At 33.5% G+C, this 22,672-nt stretch overlaps 1 long non-coding RNA gene across 1 annotated transcript; it reads right to left on the reverse strand.

Annotated features, from left to right (window-relative positions):
- Positions 1 to 2,635: 2,635 nt before the first annotated feature.
- Positions 2,636 to 5,689, reverse strand: LOC139904604 (uncharacterized). The gene is made up of 3 exons (XR_011778907.1): positions 5,516 to 5,689; positions 3,533 to 3,670; positions 2,636 to 3,058 (listed from the first exon to the last, which is right to left on the reverse strand). It is a non-coding gene; the product is annotated as an uncharacterized lncRNA (long non-coding RNA).
- Between the last annotated feature and the right edge of the window lie 16,983 nt (positions 5,690 to 22,672).

Consider the following 22,672-nt stretch of genomic DNA (forward strand, 5'->3'; position numbering starts at 1 on the left):
CAGACATCCTAATCCTATGTTCATATGTTCACACATCGTAAACCTATGTTCATATGTTATGTATTTTCTATAAACATTGTATCTGTATTTTGTTCATAGAATGGAGTGCAAAAAACAGCGGTTTGGGAGATGTCCGAGTACGAATAGCTGAATTAAGATCATTTCCCCCTTCACGCACTTGTTTTACTTGTGCTTGCAACGTATCATTACAAACTTTAGAACCTGCCAAACCTCCAAAATGAACAACCAATCAAACTCAACTAATACACACTATAACAAATGATTTCTTTAACAGATGCAATTTACGAACATGCTCATCTATATCAATTGCACCTTATGCTCAAATAAACATTTTTACAATAACTCAAATTAACACAGTTACAAATACAACATAGTACATCTTTACAACCAAATACATATAAATCTGAATATGTATAACCTACTACTATGAACCAAATCGTCATTATGTCATTACCTATTTTGAAGTGTAAGTTTAAAAGCAACCCGTAACATGCTCAAATTTATAACAATGACGCACAACTTTTACATTTGTTCAGATTTTCATAAGGTCAATGAAGTTAAAAAGAAAAAAATCACAAAAAAAAAAAAAAAAAAAAAAAAACTGTTTATCGAAACATTTGAACAATAGTATCATTTGCACATTTAATCAACTGCACAATAGATCATCAGGTCAATGAAATTAACAAAAAAAAAAAAAACAACGTTTTACAGAAATGAACCCTTTTAAATTGTGCAAATCCTTTTCATTGAATTCAATTAAAAAAACGTAGTTCACATATTAACAAAATACATGCCTAATTTCGGTTTCCTTTCAACATGTGATTTCTTTTTATCAACGATGTATTCAAATCTCCAATTAACAATGCGCATTTCGGCTCCGAGAAACTAACGCATAAGATTAGATGATATATTGCAGATAATAATAAATAAATAATCCATACGGTTTGATGTTTTGCAGTGATTAGTATGAATCCCCACAAATTTAGGGATTTTTGAAGTCATATTAACAATTATCTCTTTTCCACCCAAAATTCTCGCCAACTTCCCGACTTTTTAAATGTGTAGTTTGACGAATGTAACCTTTTTAGTTTCTAGGCTTTATTTGTTTTGCAATTATTTACAATCATGCCACTCATTTTTGAACCGTTGATCTTTTAAATCTAATGACTAGGATTGATTCTCAAGGTTCTTTATATTTTTTTGGTTCTCAAATGAACCTAACCCTATATATATATATATTATAAAAGTTCAAACGAGAACCAATAAAAAAGTAAGAACTATGAGAACCAAAATACATGAGGGTAAAACAGTAAATTTCGTATATATAATTAATTTCCGTATAATTTCAATTAAAATTTTAAATTAAATACATATCATTTTCAGCAGTTACAAACTAAATTTTAGGATTGCAGTTATACAACCTGAGATATCGCCACCATTATCACCCATATTACAATTCACAAATATCAATTACGGAAATCTTCACAATCAGCACTTAAATTCTTCATTTCTATTATTTTCATTTTGTTTATTAATTCCGAATGTCTGAAATTCAAGAAGAATAGCGTGAATTGCATACTAAAAATATATAAACTATCGTCATCCAATCAAGCCACTCTGTGTTTATTATTCCCAGGAAATTGGAAACAGTTAAAATGTTAATCATGAACATTCGAGCCTCAACGTATTGAAGGTAAACGGTCTTTGAAAAAATTGAAATTTTGATATGAATTCGATTATGGTCAATTAGTATGTCTTTGTTATTGATGGACACGATATATGATATTAAACCAGAAGATAATCAGATACCTGTTTCTACATGAAATAATAACATAATATCATCCATTTACTTTCTCAATTACTATTTCACTTTTTATAGTTCCGTTTATTAAAAAAATTACAGATTATGTCACATACCAATTATGTTGTCACTGATATGTTAAAAAAATCTGTCATTAGGTTCATCGAGTTCAAGTGTTCCATTATATTCGCCAAATGGTAGCAGATACTTCATACCCGAACCCGAAGTTCACAAACCTGTTGTAGGAACAATCTTTAATTTACTCGAGGAAGCATTAGATATGTATCAAAGTTATGCAGAAAAAGCTGGTTTCTCTTTAAGAAAATACACTTTAGATATTGTTTATTATGATTACCTTTTATGACTTTACACACCTACCCTTACGCTATGATTTAACGGGTCGCCTTTGTATTTGTGTATCCGATGTGGGTCAAATTATATACTGCATTTCGTTTTTGGTTGGTTTTTGGGTCAAAATTGGCACTACAATAGAAGTTATGGTTGTTGTGACTCATCTTAAACTAGTTAATAATGGAAATTAGCCAACAGTACTACATGTAACTTAAGTTGTATTATTGTTTTATAATACTGAATTCTAAAACCGGTAGTGGCACAATATTCATTTAAGATGAACAAACGTTTCAAACTACAAAAGCATTAGATGAACATTTTACGATGGTAAACGACGGACGCAGTTAAGTGCTGTCCATTTCTCGAGCCCCCAACATACACTATGCATAAAAATTGTACAATGTGTGCAACTGCAACTTATTATATATATAAGAAGCTATTTAAGATACTATATGTACACTACAATTAAACCATGTACCATAACATAGAATTCATAAGACTTGCTAGTTACCGAAAACCTTGTTCGTCACTCCTTAAAACCGTCTAACTTTAAAAAAACGAACAAAAAATCTCAAGCGTAATCAATATGACATTATTCAATCCTTACTTTCCCCACCACACACCTTTAGCCATGTTGCATAACAGCCCGAATAAAGCTGGACCTCAGCCTTTCTGTGATTACCATTCTACATCAAGTCCACAATCCCATCTACTTATATTTCCTCCAACAGATATTTCCATGTGCGCATTACAACTCCTTCACAATCTACAAAATTCCTCATCTTGACCTAACTCAATTAAGGGACCACGACTTCCGCAGCCTCAATAATGGTAGCCTTTACATGACCAATAGACTTCAGATACTTCACAATTGATATTTTCTACCTGGGGAAAACATTGAATGATTAGTTCAGTTAATAAATGGGAACATACGTACTGCATCATACAAAAATCACAAAAATAATACTCTGCATATCAGTGTCTATATTAATTTAATACAATAATATCATCAATTTGCATATCAGTTTAAATCATCATAAAAGATCAGTTGCTTCTATACTAGTTAAATCCACGCTATATTCAAAAGATTAACTAATCTCGAATAGGTAAATAGAGTTTAACTGATATAAATACAATTTAATACATATAAATATATATTATACTTATATGTATTAACGACAAAAAGGTATATATCCAGGCTAATCACGCTAGTTTCTACAAGTTACCCATATCGCCTGACCCATATTGACAAAATCACATATCCACCAACTTCGTCTAAGAACATATTAACGTTTATTTAAACATCACAACAACCACTGCTTAAATTATAAATATGAATGCAAAAAAGTTAACACTAACCGGTTTGTAAGGGAAATTGTTGTATCTTTCTTTGAATGGAACCATATCTAGCAGATTGTCTACTAGTACCACCTTTCCTACCTTCAATTTGAAACAAATGAGATAGTAATGGCTATCTTGAATAACCCGGAAGAACACCTGAAAAATTCAAAGTATACAAGCTAACATATATATGCAACCTTGATATAAGCCGTATAGTAATGCTATTAGATATACACAAACTGAAAACACAGACAAACAAGACCACATTGTTAACAAGTTACTTCATGAGTTCATGTGCATACATAAACAAGTTAACATGTTACAACCTGTTAGCAAGTTAATTTAAAGAACTAAAATTATCATGTTTCAGTAACTTTACAAGTTCAGACTACAAATTTAACAAGTTAACTTTTGTAGTGTAGTTAACAAGTTAACAAGTTCCAACAACAAGTTAACAGGTTGCCATATGTTAACAAGTTAATTTTAGTTCATCAAAAATAAAATTAACTACTCTAAAAAAGTTTCAACTTGTTAACATGTTACTACATGTTAACATGTTACAATGTTAACAAGACCACATTGTTAGCAAGTAACTTCAATTGCATACAACCTGTTAGCAAGTTAATTTTGGGAACTAAAATTATCATATAAGGAACTTTACAAGTTCAGACTACAAAATTTTAATAAGTTAACTTTTATAGTGTAGTTAACAAGTTGCAACCTTTTAACAAGTTAACATGTTACTACATGTTAACAAGTTAATTTTAGTTCATCAAAACTAAAATTTACTACTCTAAAAAAGTTCCAACCTGTTAACAAGTTAACATGTTACTACAAGTTAACAAGACCACATTGTTAACAAGTTACTACATGTACGTACATAAACAAATTAACATGTTCCAACCTGTTAGCAAATTAATTTTAGGAATTAAAATTATCATATTTCAGGATACAAGTTCAGACTACAAAATTTAACAAGTTAACTTTCATAGTGTAGTTAACAAGTTCCAACCTGTTAACATGTTACTACATGTTAGCAACTTACCACTAGTTCATCAAAACTAAAATTAAATACTCTAATTGATTTACAACATGTTAACAAGTTAACATGTTACTACTTGTTAACATGTTAACAAGACCACATTGTTAACGAGTTACTACATGTGCATATATAAAATTTTTTAACAAGTTCCAAACCTGTTAGTTAACATGTTACTAATGATGGCAACGGAGACAGAAGCCAGGACCACCACAGAATATTGTCCGCTTTGGGAACAGCGAGCCACCAGCGACTCAACTGCCCTCACGGGTTTAAAACGCGTCCTGTGAGGAAGAGGTATCAAGCCACATATATGGGCCTTTGTTTTTGCCTCTCCAACCGATGTGAGAAAGGGGTGAAGGTCGTAACCCCAGCTCTGATACCAGTTGATGGCAACGGAGACAGAAGCCAGGACCAGCGCAGAATATTGTCCGCTTTGGGAACAGCGAGCCACCAGCGACTCAACTGCCCTCACGAGTTTAAAACGCGTCCTGTGAGGAAGAGGTATCAAGCCACATATATGGGCCTTTGTTTTTGCCTTTCCAACCGATGTGGGAAAGGGGTGAAGGTCACCCCAACAACTAAATTGTTACAAATTAAATTAACTGATGTGCATACATAAACTACAAAACATGTTCCAAAGTGACTAGTAAACATCAAAACATAAGTGTCAAAATGGCACAATTTTTACTTTTTGAACACACTGCGATTCTTATCAACTAAACTAAAGAACAAAATGATACAACAAACCACGTTCAGAATAAACATTTAACATACGTAAACAATGTTCATTAACATATTCACTCAAAACCACACAGATTACCATATTAACTAAAAAAAAAAAAATACTACCTACTTAATGTCCATGACCTACGCACTGGAAAAAAGCCAACGCTTATAACCAAAAAAAAAAAATCAAATTAATATAATGATAATTAAACTATCAATTGAATATATCGTACCTTGATTATTGATCGACTTTTTAGCATTCGAATGAACAATTTTTTGCTTTTGAATGTACGCACTAAGAAGTTGGTTTGGAATTTTACAGGGATTTGTTTTTCAAAATCGTTCACCTCCAAATCGATGATTACGTTACAAATTAGGGATTTGAATTTTAATCCATAAAAAACGAATGTTGATCAAGATTATTCTAATTTTGAAACCGCTACCCTAATTTTTGTCAACTGCTCCTACGGTTAAGTTGAACTTATACAACTGCAATGCGTCCCCTTAATTTAGTTTCCTAAAGTACCCTTTTAGCGTAGATTTAATATTTGATTAAAATTTTAAATATTACATTTAATCCTAGCAATCAATCTAATTAATCTAATAGTTTAAAATAGTTCTCGCAGTTCTTCTTTTTTCTTTAGTTCTCATTTGAACCCACTTTTATATATATATATATATATATATATATATATATATATATATATATATATATATATATATATATATGTATATGGGCAAGATCCGTAGCTAAACTTAAAAAGAGTACAAACTGAATAAACAAATATAAACTACAAAATACCATAAAATTTCAATTTAGCTTAAAATAGATAGAAGGGTAAAAAGGCCAATTTAATAATTATAATTAATAAAAATTAATTATATAAAAGTTAACATATTATGAACCACCTTCATCACCACCACTCACAACCACCAACCACCACCACCCACCACCACCACCACCCACCACCACCAGCAACCACCACCATCACCAACCAGCACCATCAATCAACACCGCCAACCAGCGCCACCCACCACCACGACCACCACCCACCACCATCAACCACCACCACTAACCACCGCCACCACCCACCATCAACCACCACCACCCACCACCACCACCAACCACCGCCACCACCCACCACCACCAACCACCGCCACCTACCACCACCCACCACCACCACGACCACCACGACCACCACGACCACCACCCACCACCACCCACCTCCATCAACCACCGCCACCAACCACCACCACCACCCACCACCACCAACCACCACCCACCACCACCAACCACCACCACTGAAAGGACCCGTTCATATACATTATAAACGATTCACAATAGTTGATTACATTGCGAGGTATTTGACCTCTATATGATACATTTTACAAACATTGCATTCGTTTTTAAAAGACAATCTTTCTTTACATCAAAAATTGACAGGCATGCATACCATTTCATAATATCCACTATCCAACTATAAATTGATTTAATAATAATCTTTGATGAACTCAATGACTCGAATGCAACGTTCTTCGAAATATGCTATGAAAGACTCCAAGTAATATCTTTAAAATGAGCAAATGCACAGCGGAAGATTTCTTTAACACCTGAGAATAAACATGCTTTAAAGTGTCAACCAAAAGGTTGGTGAGTTCATTAGTTTATCATAATCATTTATTTCCATCATTTTAATAGACCACAAGAATTTCATTTCCAGTTCTCATAAATATACGTCCCATGCATAGAGACAAAAAATAATCATTCATATGGTGAACACCTGGTAACCGACATTAACTAGATACATATAAGAATATCCCCTATCATTCCGGGATCCTCCTTCGGACATGATATAATTTCGAAGTACTAAAGCATCCGGTACTTTGGATGGGGTTTGTTAGGCCCAATAGATCTATCTTTAGGATTCGCGTCAATTAGGGTGTCTGTTCCCTAATTCTTAGATTACCAGACTTCAATAAAAAGGGGCATATTCGATTTCGATAATTCCACCATAGAATGTAGTTTCAATTACTTGTGTCTATTTCGTCAAACATTTATAAAAGCGCATGTATTCTCAGTCCCAAAAATATAAATGGTAAAAAGGCAAATGAAACTCACCATACTGTATTTCGTAGTAAAAATACATATAATGTCATTGAACAAGTGCAAGGTTGGCCTCGGATTCACGAACCTAAATTAATTATATATATTTATGTGTTGGTCAATATTTGTCTAACAAATTAGGTCAAGTCATAGTGTACCACAATCCTAATGCTCGAGACTAATATGCAAAAGTCAACAAAAGTAAATTTGACTCAAAATAATTTCCAAAAATCTATACATGATTAATATATAGTTTAAATATCGTCATTTTATATTTTTAAATATTTTTAAAAGATTTATTAGAGTAAATAATATAATTTATTTATTAATAAATAAAATTTTATATTAAATTTATATAATAAAATATACTTTTATATATATTAAGTAATAAAATTTATAGGGTTCATTTAATATTATAAAGATAATATGATAGGTATTATTAAAGTAAGTTATTACACGTAGTAAAATATGTTTGTATCACATATTTATTTGATAAAATAATATCTATAATGATAGTAAGTAAAAGTTGTATTATTTTGTAATAATAATAATTATTATAAAAATATCAATATTTATAATTACTAAGATGACATTATGATAAAACGATAATTCTAATTATGATAACTTTAATATTTACGATAATTTTTAATATTATCTTTAAAATAATAATTCTATTTAAAATAATAATAATAATGATATTTTATAGTAACAATGACATGTCTATTAAAATGATAATTTTTGTTAAAATGATAGTTTTAATACTAACGATATTTTTAATAATAATAGTAATGATAAAAATAATAAGAACGATAATTTTATCTAAATCAATATCTTATAATATTTAATTTCATCATGATACTCTTACCCATTATTTCCTAATCGTTTCGTTAATAGCTTTTAATCGTCTTTTATATCGTGTTCATAATAATGATAATAATAGTAATCAAAATAATTAGGTGTTACAAATATTTGTTTTAATTACACTAATATTAATAATGATAGTTACTATAACATTATTAACGATAATACTATTAATTATCTTAATGATAATATAGTAATAATAATAATAACAATAACAATAATCATTTTTAAATAATGATATATATATTAATAATGATAATAATAATAATAATACCAATAATAATAATAATACTATTTATAACTTTAACGATAATAACGATAGTAATAATAAAAAAATAACAATTTTTAATGATAAATCCCTTTTATTGATAAAGATAATAATAATGATAATAATAAGATAAAACTAGAACGACGATAAAAACGACGATAATAATAATCATTTTTAATAAAAATATCGAAAATTCAATTGATTATAACTTCTAATCCGTTCATCGAAACCATTCGATATCTAAAGGAAAAGTTCTTAATTTTTCGCTAGCTTTCCAAGGACATGCATATCTTATACCTTATCTCAACCGCAAGTGTAACTAATTCAAGATTCAACCTAATCTGTCTAAGGGCAATATCAAAAGTACAAGCATGCATAATCCTAAATACTCGAGCACTAGTCAGAGATACACTATTAGTATGTAAAAGTTAAATTATGAGTACTCACGTATCAATATTGAGATTCAATATTGCAGGAAAGGTACGTAGACGCAACGGAAATGATAAACACTATATTGACCTCACGAGTATACCCATGAACCATACTCAATCACCTCCATAGCTATAACCCATAATTTCCTTAATCATATCCCACTCGAAAAACAATTTCGAAATCATTCGGACAGCACTCCGTAGTAATATTTTATGTATACTAATAATATCTTGAAATAATACGGAGTAAATATATATATGTATATCGATTGAGAGAGTTTAGAGAAAAATATTTTCAAGTTTCTATGAAATAATGAAACCTATTGAATTCTATTTATAATAGATTTTTAAATTATTAAAGTATGAATTATTAAAGTATGAATTATTAAAGTGAATTATTAAAGTATGAATTATTAAAGTGAATTATTAAAGTATGAATTATTAAAGTGAATTATTAAAGTTAAAGTAAAGTAAAAATAAAGTAAAGGTAAAGTTTAAGTATAGTAAAAGTATAAAACTATGTACGTATAATACGCGTATAAATATATATAATATTAATTTAAATCGTTATATATATTTAATAAAATAAAATATAAATATCGTTATCTTTATCATACTAGTTAAGTAATGAGTTGTCAAAAGTGGTTCTAGATATTTATAAAAGTTATATACGTTTTAATAATAAAGTTCTTTTTAAACTAAAAACGTTTTTTTGTACGTTTGAAACTAAATAGATCAATCGAGTCTTTATGAAATTCAATCTTCCACTATCCTTTGTCTAGTTCTCAATGATTGACAATTTGTTCTTATTTATAAATCACTTTACCATTTTTCAAATATTGTTAAAATGGAAAGATTTCTCAAATCAACGTGGGCCTTTCAATAGAGACTTGTAATCATAATTCAATATATCTGATAATTCAATCATTTGATCTTATCTTCTAATTCCATTGATAAACATTTTGAAATAGATACAATCATATAAAGTATTTAATCTAATATTTTATTTACGTTTCAAGTTATAATATATATACACATATACATATATAATCATATTCGTTTAATGGTTCGTGAATCGTTAGAACTTGGTCGAGGTTGAATGAATGTATGAACATAGTTTAAAATTCTTGAAATTTAACTTAACAAATATTACTTATTGTGTCGGAAACATATAAAGATTAAAGTTTAAATTTGGTTGAAAATTTCCGGGTTGTCACAGTACCTACCCGTTAAAGAAATTTCGTCCCGAAATTTGAGTGGAAAGGTCGTGAATGATAATAAGTATGTTTTCATGATGCATACAGGCTGAAAATTAGATTTTTATCATCAGCGAATAATTTGGATAAACAATCCATTTATATGAAGAGTACGAATGAAGCTAACATAGAAGAGTGAAATGAGTAAGTGTAGATTCATCTTATCATTTGACGTAGATATGATTGATTTCCAGATTTCAAGGGATTTGAAGAAAATCTTTGTAATAAGATTTGATTCTCCGGTAACAAAAGGAATTAGGATCCGCTTTAAATGCGATCGTCCATTTTAATTGTTCTGTCGGAGATTTTCTTATAAATTCACCTCCTTCCTTTTCTTACAACTCACACCTTCTGTTGATGCATTTTATGCAAGTCCCTAGACATCTACCCACGTCCATTGCAGGTACAACAGTTTACAGGCCACCATGATCGTTCGTTATTATCCTATCCGTGTTTGTATGTGGTTACAGCAACTGCAGGAACGAGATGTGGATGTTTGACTATGTTAGACTTAGTCAGACGTCCGAGTGAAGCCTCACTCGTACGGCTGACAGGCTCATACGCACGGTTGATGCTGAGCTAAGTCACAATTACAACCTAAATGAGAAGACACGAGTAAGTGATCACCCGTATGGCTGATGAAGCCAACTAGTATGTGTGATGTATGAATCATACGGGTGAGTCAACAGCAGGGGTATATAAAGTCTTATGTTCTTCATTTTTAGGTTAAGCCTCTCATTTGTTACACACACTCAGATCTGGTGAGCTCCTCCGATTCTCTCTCAACCCAAATCACCCAGGTGGTGAATAATAGCTCTAGGTATTGATCTAATCACACTTTATTTAGTTGTGGTATGACTAAACTAATCACAAAAAGCTTAACCTATTCACTAGAGGGTTTGATTCACTTATTTCGTCATTGTGTGAGTTAAATCTGTTGATTTCTAAGTTCCTAGGCATGTTTCATCACCTTCTATTCTTTTCCCCTCAACTCATATTTTAAAGTATTCATCAATATGCTCCATCCAGTTCTGATTCTCAATATACTTATAACTTTCATATCGGTCATTCTTATTTTTCATCTACCGCCGGAAGAATCTATTTACTTCTACTATACTCTTGGGTTTATAGTGTTTCTAGTTCTCCCGTGTCTTTATATTGCTATATGCATCGATATATATGGTTTATAATTTTTGGTTTGTCGTTGGGCTTTATATCTTCCCTTATATTTCAAAGTCTCTGTTTCTATCTTCTATAATCATTGTCATCCACAGTTAATGCTCTCATTTATTTGCTGCAATTTATACCCCAATTTCTATTTCGGAGTTTTGTCCTTTCGTTTCTTCTTCTTGCGATTAAGCACCGCTTGTAATGGTCCAGAATTCACAAATATGATTTTCGGAATGAACATTGTTAATGTTCTAGGAAGGAAATTGTGATGGCACGATCTTGACTTGTCAAATTACTAGAATACCTTGGAAAAGGCCGAATCATCAAGAAATATTTTCTTGATATTTTAGAGGTTAAATAGAATACAAGAGTCGTATAACATGGCACATGATGATGTTATGATCTGTGAATCATCACGTTCAATTTAGAAACTCAGCATGAATTACTGTAATATAATCACGTTGATCAAGTGTCATTATATTATACTAACTCATGCTTCAGTTTCCAACACTACTTCAAAAACATTCATATTTTAAACTCAAAGGTTTACAGAGTATAGGAACTAAACAGTTTCCTTTTTGATGTAATACAGGTAGCGCAAAGAGATAAATGATTCCAGATAAGAATAGTTATGGAAATATCTTCAGAAATATGGAGGATATTTATAATGAAAGATACGATGATATCTTAGAATTTCTAATATCAGAGGATGATGAAGAATATTGTCTGTAAGGGTTTACTGTCAGGAGCAAGGTATTCGTTAATGACTTCAGCAGACATTGAATCATTTGGATTCTTTGAAGGCAGGTTCAGTCTTTGTGATTTGTCCACAGCCTCCTTCATACTTTGCTCAATCCGTTTTTCAGTTCCAAAACTTCTCTATTTCTGAGCTTTGTTAATACACTAATCTTTATCATCAAACTTTTTACTGCTAAGGTCGTTTACAGTTTTTGTTGCTTCATCAGCATTTCGAGAACTAGTTCGCGGTTCAGAGTGTTTTTCAGAAACTTCACATTTGAAGTATGTAAGCCTTGGAAATAGACGTTATGTATAACTGTTGGTGTAGCGACCCGACCAAATCGTCATTGACGGCGCCGACTACTTAGGTCCCGTTGCGTGGTCGTAGTCCCTATATGAGACTCGTTTGACCAAAATTATGTCGCTTTCATTTGAAAGGTACAAGACTTGCAAGTTTAGTTTACAAAACCGTTCGACAACAAGTCTAAGTTTACAAAAGTCATAAGGTATAAATGAAATAACTTGCGACATAATTAGTTTGAAATCACAGTTGCTATAAATAGCGTAAGTATGTAAACAACAGTTTGAATCCAAAAGTGCTATCCCTAGCGTATGTATGTATGTATGCTTGACCCCAAGCAAGTATGAGTGTACGCGGAAGCATGTATCAAATAGCCAAGTATGAACCTGAGAAACATATAGAAAACTGTCAACGAAAAACGTTGGTGAAATCATAGATGTATTTGTAAACGTTGTTTTTGAACCACAAGATTTAGTATTCCCATAGTTGATTATCAAAATCGTTTGCATTCCAAAAGTATTGTTCGCGAGCACCCAATTATCAAGACTTAACGTTTCCATCCATTGTATACCCCATCCATAGTGCTAGAACAAACACTGTTTCTCGAAAATATATTTCATCCGTAGACGGTAGCGAACCGTCCGAAATGAGGGTTTGTCAAACCCGTATGGCCACACAATATAAGTTCTCGCTTACACCCTGCAAGTGTAACTAATGATAATCGAATTGAGGATTTTTGTTCTAACTCGCTGTGGAATGTTTGTTTTCCTTGTACTTGTGTTCAAAGTATAAAAGTAAGTAGTACAAAATGTAACAAAGTATATGTTTCTCAGCCCACAATTTAAAAGTATAAAAAGTTGTTGAAAAGGTGGGACTATGATCTCACCTCGAGTGCACGAGTATAAAAGTACTTCAACAAGTAAACGTGTGCATGAAAGTTGCTTAGCCTTGACCTAAACAAGTAAGTTGTATCAATTAACCGGTTACGACACAAGGTCGGGTGAAATGTGTTCAATTAGTCCTATGGCTCGTTACGACTCAATTAAGTATAGCATGTGAATCACGTTGTCAAGTTTCATACAAGGAACAAGTATAAAAGCATGTTATAATGATTGTATAAAAGTTTGGTTAAGTTTGACTAAAAGTCAAACTTGGTCAAAGTCAACGAAAAAGTCAACACGTTCGGGTTCGGTCCCGAACTATTTTTCTGAGGTTTTTATTCATATATAAGCATATTAGAACAAGTTTCATGTGAATCGGAGGTCGATAGCTAGTCAAACATTTCGCATGAAATGCGCCAAAGTGAGCAGAATCTGGCCAGGCGATTCTGCGCGCCGCGCGGGTATGTGGCGCGCCGCGCCACTACCTGGCCAGAGAATTCTGGTCAGTTTTCAAAGTATGCACGAACCAAAACACAAACAATCACATTTTATGATCCGCAACCAATTAGAACATGTATTTTATATCATCGGAAAGCTATTTCGACAAGGAATACAACTAACCACATATCATTAATCAAAAACATCATTTACAATAACCGAAAACTCGTCAATTGGTCAAGAAAGGTTTATTTTCAAAGTTTCAAGTTCGTAAAACGTATTTTATGATTCGGGAATCCAATTTACACATACGATATGCCGTTTTGAAGGTAATGAAGCATACATTACAACTAAACACTTACTAATAACATTTCATGGCATTCGAAACATCAAAAGCTCGTTTTAAGTCTATCAAACCCTAACCAAAATCCGCAAAAATCAATATTCATGTTTTTGAAGTTTCCTTAATCAACCTACGCATCAAAACGAAGCTAGTGATACTAGTAACACAATTAAAACATGCACTTTAACAATCTAACAACATTAACCCATCCAAAATCAAGGATTAAGCTAACCCATTTCAAATGTTCAAACTAGTTACTCAAAACAACGAATCGAGCAAACAAAACATATATTCATGTTATACACGAGCCATAGACACTAACTAACACAATTTCAAGTCAAAAACACGAATTTAAAGAAATCTAGAGTTTTAGAAATGTTACCCAAACGAGATGAAGTTTGTATCAAAATGTAGAGGATGAAGAGAGGATCACGAAAATGTAATCGGATTTGTTGTGAGCTTCTAAGATTGAATTTAGATGATGAATGATTGAATTGGGTGTTTGTGTGTGTGTTCTTGATAGAGAGAAAGAGAGAGAGGTGGAGGTGATTGAATGGAGGAGAAATGGGTTGACTAGTTGACCTAGTCAACTAGTTTGCCCATTTGGCAACTCCGGTCCCTCGAGTTTCAAAGCGGGTGCGGGATTTAACCGATCGAATATTTTTAAAACGCAAGTTAACGAGAGATGTTATAATTAAATGACGGAATTTTTATGAACGTTAGTCAACGGAAACTACGAATTTAAATAACGAAAGGTATTATTTAAAAGAAAAAGACGGTGTTAAAAATAAATTTAACGGAAAAACGCGGGATGTTACATTATCCACAACTCAAAAGAAATTTCGTCCCGAAATTTAGTTGGAAGTAGTAGTTGTTGAATCTTCCTCGAGATCTTGCGTTGCCAATTCTACGAGTGAGGGAGAAGTACGTCCTTGGGTATTTCAACGAATTTTGACGGTCGGGATCATGTGTTGTTTTAAAGTTTGGTTTCACGATTCACGGTTTCAACCGGTCCTCCTAGGAATGAAGTTTATCGTCGATAGTGAGTTCATCAAAGGAGATAGCAAGTTCTCGTTTCGCAAAACACGTCTTTGAGTTGATACATCGAATGTAGGATAAACGGAGACCCAAAATGAGTCGGAAAAGTCTAAACGGCTAGCGACGGGTCCAAAACACCCCAAGAATTTAAAGGATCAAAATATCGCGGATTTAGCTTCCTACGTTTCCCGAAACGGATTGCACCTTTCCAAGGTGCGACTCTTAACGTGACGCGGTTTCCCACGTGGAATTTGAAATGTTTACGTCTAACATCGGCGTAGCTCTTGGTGATTACGAGTCGCGTAGGGTTTTACCCGAATATGAATAAATTTTCTCGGTTGCTCATGAATAACCTCGGCCCCGGTGAATTGATCATCGTTTACTTGGTTCGACAAAGGAGAATGACGTTTCCGGTCACATGTGGTTTCAAAAGGAGTGACGTTAAAACTCGAATGAAAATCATTGTAGTACGAGGATTCGGTTAAAGGAAAATACTTTTCTCAAGTAAATTTGAAGTTGGTAATACAACTTGTATTATGGTTTCCAAGGTTTAAATCGCATGTTTGTTCGGTCCGTCGGGTTGTGGATGGTACGCGGTACTCATGTCTGAATGCGGTCCCGAGGCTTTTTGTAAGGTACTCCAAAATCTAGAAATGAAACGAGGATCTCGATCCGAAACGGGGTATATTTCCCTAAGACATATTGAACAAGTTTGCTAGGAATTGAAAACGTTAGCTAGGACAAGTTTCTCAAGAATATTCGCGTCGCGGAAGATTTATCGGTTTCCAAAAATGTTCATCGGGACTATTCACCCTCGAGGCGAATACTAGTATAACGTGGAGAGTCTCTCTCTCCATTGAGAGTTTAGAATAAAAGATTTCCTGAACCGGAAATTTTGAGGGTGATGCAAGAGAAGTTTCCGCCCCGATGTAAGCATAACGAGTAAATTGTAGTTAATCAATAAGATTGTGCGAGGACGAGATAGTATACACGTGTAACATACGGTTGAAGTCGAAAGGAATCGGTAACTCATTCGGAAGCATAAGTATAGTTCGATAAAAGTCGAAGGGGTGTCCCCGGTATGGTTGTTATCAATTTTTCTCGGGGTTTTCGGATGTCCAAACATGAAAGGATGAAGTCATGTACATGGCACATGGTGGTGTTTAGGTTGATCGAGTCTAACCACCATCACGCGTCACTAGAACTTTGGTATGTCTTACCGTAATATAACCACGTTGATCGAGTGTCGTTATATTACGCCAAATCATACTTCCATTCCCACATCACTCCATGAGTTCAAGTTCGTGTCATCGTGAAAATCTAAAACGAACAAAATGTAACGACGTCTCAAACATGATTCGTATTGAATCGAAAGAATTAGTGCAACTCTAAAGATGCGTTCCCCGAGGGAAGTGTATAAGTGATTGTTCACGTCAATGCGGTTCGAATCAGACAATAACGTAGTTAGGTATGAAAAGAGTAACGAGTCATGATAGCGAGTAGTACGCAACCGTAGCGATAAATAGTGATGACGATACTCACCTAGAGTAATGACAGTGACTTTACAATACTCATGGATAGTAAGCTAAGACGGGGTGGATAACAACCAAAGAATTTGAGTTCCCGAGCTAGAGTAGCTAACGAAGTCGCGGTCATCCGTACGCGTATGAATCTTGAATTCACGTGTTTTACCAAAAATTGGCGGAATACGAGTTCGTATGATGAAGGTTGGGTACCATTAAAAAGTTTGCCTAAGAATGATTCAAGTATAATGCACAAGTAGTCAAGTAAGTGCTATCTATAGCAATGTATGTCAGAATGCAAATGCTAACTATCCGGTTGTAGTCTAGACTCACTAATGCGTCCTAACGACTCTGTTAGACACACTAATGCACGTCCTAGTTCCCTACAACCAACGCTCTGATACCATCTGTAGCGACCCGACCAAATCGTCATTGACGGCGCCGACTACTTAGGTCCCGTTGCGTGGTCGTAGTCCCTATATGAGACTCGTTTGACCAAAATTATGTCGCTTTCATTTGAAAGGTACAAGACTTGCAAGTTTAGTTTACAAAACCGTTCGACAACAAGTCTAAGTTTACAAAAGTCATAAGGTATAAATGAAATAACTTGCGACATAATTAGTTTGAAATCACAGTTGCTATAAATAGCGTAAGTATGTAAACAACAGTTTGAATCCAAAAGTGCTATCCCTAGCGTATGTATGTATGTATGCTTGACCCCAAGCAAGTATGAGTGTACGCGGAAGCATGTATCAAATAGCCAAGTATGAACCTGAGAAACATATAGAAAACTGTCAACGAAAAACGTTGGTGAAATCATAGATGTATTTGTAAACGTTGTTTTTGAACCACAAGATTTAGTATTCCCATAGTTGATTATCAAAATCGTTTGCATTCCAAAAGTATTGTTCGCGAGCACCCAATTATCAAGACTTAACGTTTCCATCCATTGTATACCCCATCCATAGTGCTAGAACAAACACTGTTTCTCGAAAATATATTTCATCCGTAGACGGTAGCGAACCGTCCGAAATGAGGGTTTGTCAAACCCGTATGGCCACACAATATAAGTTCTCGCTTACACCCTGCAAGTGTAACTAATGATAATCGAATTGAGGATTTTTGTTCTAACTCGCTGTGGAATGTTTGTTTTCCTTGTACTTGTGTTCAAAGTATAAAAGTAAGTAGTACAAAATGTAACAAAGTATATGTTTCTCAGCCCACAATTTAAAAGTATAAAAAGTTGTTGAAAAGGTGGGACTATGATCTCACCTCGAGTGCACGAGTATAAAAGTACTTCAACAAGTAAACGTGTGCATGAAAGTTGCTTAGCCTTGACCTAAACAAGTAAGTTGTATCAATTAACCGGTTACGACACAAGGTCGGGTGAAATGTGTTCAATTAGTCCTATGGCTCGTTACGACTCAATTAAGTATAGCATGTGAATCACGTTGTCAAGTTTCATACAAGGAACAAGTATAAAAGCATGTTATAATGATTGTATAAAAGTTTGGTTAAGTTTGACTAAAAGTCAAACTTGGTCAAAGTCAACGAAAAAGTCAACACGTTCGGGTTCGGTCCCGAACTATTTTTCTGAGGTTTTTATTCATATATAAGCATATTAGAACAAGTTTCATGTGAATCGGAGGTCGATAGCTAGTCAAACATTTCGCATGAAATGCGCCAAAGTGAGCAGAATCTGGCCAGGCGATTCTGCGCGCCGCGCGGGTATGTGGCGCGCCGCGCCACTACCTGGCCAGAGAATTCTGGTCAGTTTTCAAAGTATGCACGAACCAAAACACAAACAATCACATTTTATGATCCGCAACCAATTAGAACATGTATTTTATATCATCGGAAAGCTATTTCGACAAGGAATACAACTAACCACATATCATTAATCAAAAACATCATTTACAATAACCGAAAACTCGTCAATTGGTCAAGAAAGGTTTATTTTCAAAGTTTCAAGTTCGTAAAACGTATTTTATGATTCGGGAATCCAATTTACACATACGATATGCCGTTTTGAAGGTAATGAAGCATACATTACAACTAAACACTTACTAATAACATTTCATGGCATTCGAAACATCAAAAGCTCGTTTTAAGTCTATCAAACCCTAACCAAAATCCGCAAAAATCAATATTCATGTTTTTGAAGTTTCCTTAATCAACCTACGCATCAAAACGAAGCTAGTGATACTAGTAACACAATTAAAACATGCACTTTAACAATCTAACAACATTAACCCATCCAAAATCAAGGATTAAGCTAACCCATTTCAAATGTTCAAACTAGTTACTCAAAACAACGAATCGAGCAAACAAAACATATATTCATGTTATACACGAGCCATAGACACTAACTAACACAATTTCAAGTCAAAAACACGAATTTAAAGAAATCTAGAGTTTTAGAAATGTTACCCAAACGAGATGAAGTTTGTATCAAAATGTAGAGGATGAAGAGAGGATCACGAAAATGTAATCGGATTTGTTGTGAGCTTCCAAGATTGAATTTAGATGATGAATGATTGAATTGGGTGTTTGTGTGTGTGTTCTTGATAGAGAGAAAGAGAGAGAGGTGGAGGTGATTGAATGGAGGAGAAATGGGTTGACTAGTTGACCTAGTCAACTAGTTTGCCCATTTGGCAACTCCGGTCCCTCGAGTTTCAAAGCGGGTGCGGGATTTAACCGATCGAATATTTTTAAAACGCAAGTTAACGAGAGATGTTATAATTAAATGACGGAATTTTTATGAACGTTAGTCAACGGAAACTACGAATTTAAATAACGAAAGGTATTATTTAAAAGAAAAAGACGGTGTTAAAAATAAATTTAACGGAAAAACGCGGGATGTTACAGTTGGCGTCAACATGCTGTGAGATTTCAAAATACTGATTGCTAACTCCCAATGATTCGTATGACAATTCTCGTTACAAGAGGCAGATGAGTAAATGATGAGGTTTCGATAAATATAAAGATTCTTCGGAATGCCCAAGATCAGTGAAGTTGTTGGTAGGTTTATTGCTAATGTGGTGGAATATGAAAGGTTCTCCGGTAACAAAAGGGTAATCACATATATCAAAATTATGATAAGGCTACTCCGAATGAAAAAATCGAAGTTGTCTTGCTGGAGCTGTGATATAATTTGCTACTTTGCAAAGGAATTGTAAGGTTATTTTTGCTAATAAATGCCAAAAGATCTGACACAGATATGTGTTGAATTATGACTTTGGTTTCGAGAGCTTTTTAAGTACATAACTGTGGGTAATATGTGGTTGGATCATCATCTCGATTGCTCATTATTTGAAGTGTCTTCAGAGATTTTCGAAGGGTTTGAACATAGATTGTAATCATTTGTATACATTTGATGTTCTAACACACTTTTGAAGTCAAAGTATAGCTTTGAAAGATGTAGGAATCTAAAAGTAATGGTACCGGTTATATCTCGAATTGAATTCTGAGATTTTAAAATCAGAATACGTAATTGGGTTTGAATGAATATGGTTGTTTTGATTTCTATGAAAGAATGTATTTTATTGTGAAAGTAGGAAGTATAATTGATAATTTGCTTAATCTGATTCGAAGAATGTAACATATTAATTGTGAATTTATATATATCTCTCGGGTATTACCTACCCGTTAAAAAATTTTCACAATTAATATTTTGTACATAAGAATTTTATTACAGTCTTTATGAAAATATATATGTATATATTCTCCTCAGATGTAACATAGATTTTAATGAGTTAATACTAAATTAAACTCATTCGATTTACGGTTGGAACTAGAATTGAATAATTCCTTGAAGGTTTAGAGGTTACATAAGTATTTCTTCAATAATATTGAAATTATGAATCAATACTTCGTTATTTGTTGAGATGTGATGTTGGTTTTCGTTAAATTCTTGTGAACTTCGCAAAGTACGAATGATGTTATCTGAAAAGTTTCGGTTACATCAATGATGAAGTGTAAAATCAAATATATACTTGATTTATTAGGAATTGGAATTTGTTGAATTGAGACAGAGATTGTAGTTACCGATGGTTAAGTCGTGGGTGAGGGACGTACATTATTGCATATTTTTAATATGAATTAACTGAGTAGTTAAGATTCACACACAATAGCTTAGCACGGAAAGATTTATTTTTTTATTTCAAAAAATATATATATATATATATATATAAAATATATATATAATTTCTTCAGAGGGAATGAGTTAATTCTTCATAACTTGTTGATACAATATACACGTTATTGATTCGTAATGATGTCCACAGTGATTCTTGAACTGACGGAGTTTGTGATGTTATAGGTGTTGTTGATTCTGATGTTGACTGTACTGACGATGCTGGTGACGTTGACGGTACTGTTGATGCTGTTGGTAAAACAAGTTTAACTTGTTAATCACACACCATTTTTGTTAGGGTTTCTACTCTTCCTTCTATCATTTTGGTTCGCTTAACTGATTTATGGTTAGGGCTAGATTAGATAATCTCTAAGACTTTAGAGATTATATAATCGCCGCGGAATGTTTCTCCAATGAAGTTATGAATTAATACTTCGTCAGTTATTGTTGTTGGTACTCCTTGGTATCTATGGTGCGTATGACGTTGATGCTCGTGGGACAGATTGTGAAGTTGAGGTTTACAATGCGGTTGTGGTTAGAGGTGGTAATGGTACTGTTGGCGTTGATGATGGTGGTACTGGTTATGCTGCTGGTGCTGCTGCTGGTGTTTGTAATCTCTGCACCATATTCTCCAAAGCCACTACCCGAGCGCGAAGTTCGTTGACTTCTTCTATTATTCCAGGATGATTGTCGGTCAGAACGAGCGGATAAATAAAATCTAGAATTTGATGTAGTATATAATCATGACGAGATACCCTGGAAATGAGAGAGAAAATGGTGTCTCGAACAGGTTCGCCGGTAAGTGCTTCAGGTTCTTCACCAAGAGGGTAATGTGGTGGATGGAAAGGATCGCCTTCTTCTTGTTTCCAATGATTGAGGAGGCTACGAACCCATCCCCAATTCATCCAGAATAGTTGATGACTGATTGGTTGATCCATTCCGGTCACACTGCTTTCGGAGCTTGAGTGAGATTCCATTTTGGAATCCGAGTGACTTGTACTGATGACAAATTCTATTTCGTACGATTGGATAAAGGATTTTCGATATAAAAATGATTTTTTTGGCTATCGGGTGGTATTCTATTTACATAGGATATCTATATATAGAGATCAAAAGATTTCATAGATTACGGAGGAATTTGCGGGGTATGTCAGGTAAAGTTTAAAGTAACAGATACGATAAGATATGATTTAGCAGATACGCTAAGATATGAAGTTTTTCTATACACTACTCATGCAATTAATGTAGCAAGACGTGTCTAGACTAATAATGATAAGCAGGTAATTTCCTATGGATGATAAGCAGATGATTTCCGACTAGAAATGATAAGCAAAACTTTTGACATGCAGACACGGTCGAAGTCCAGACTCACTAATGCATCCTAACGACTTATCAGTTAGACACACTAATGCAGACCTGGTTCGCTAAGACCACCGCTCTGATACCAACTGAAAGGACCCGTTCATATACATTATAAACGATTCACAATAGTTGATTACATTGCGAGGTATTTGACCTCTATATGATACATTTTACAAACATTGCATTCGTTTTTAAAAGACAATCTTTCTTTACATCAAAAATTGACAGGCATGCATACCATTTCATAATATCCACTATCCAACTATAAATTGATTTAATAATAATCTTTGATGAACTCAATGACTCGAATGCAACGTTCTTCGAAATATGCTATGAAAGACTCCAAGTAATATCTTTAAAATGAGCAAATGCACAGCGAAAGATTTCTTTAACACCTGAGAATAAACATGCTTTAAAGTGTCAACCAAAAGGTTGGTGAGTTCATTAGTTTATCATAATCATTTATTTCCATCATTTTAATAGACCACAAGAATTTCATTTCCAGTTCTCATAAATATACGTCCCATGCATAGAGACAAAA

The sequence above is a fragment of the Rutidosis leptorrhynchoides genome, chromosome 4, assembly GCF_046630445.1.
Source record: "Rutidosis leptorrhynchoides isolate AG116_Rl617_1_P2 chromosome 4, CSIRO_AGI_Rlap_v1, whole genome shotgun sequence".
In the NCBI taxonomy this organism is placed as follows: domain Eukaryota; kingdom Viridiplantae; phylum Streptophyta; class Magnoliopsida; order Asterales; family Asteraceae; genus Rutidosis; species Rutidosis leptorrhynchoides.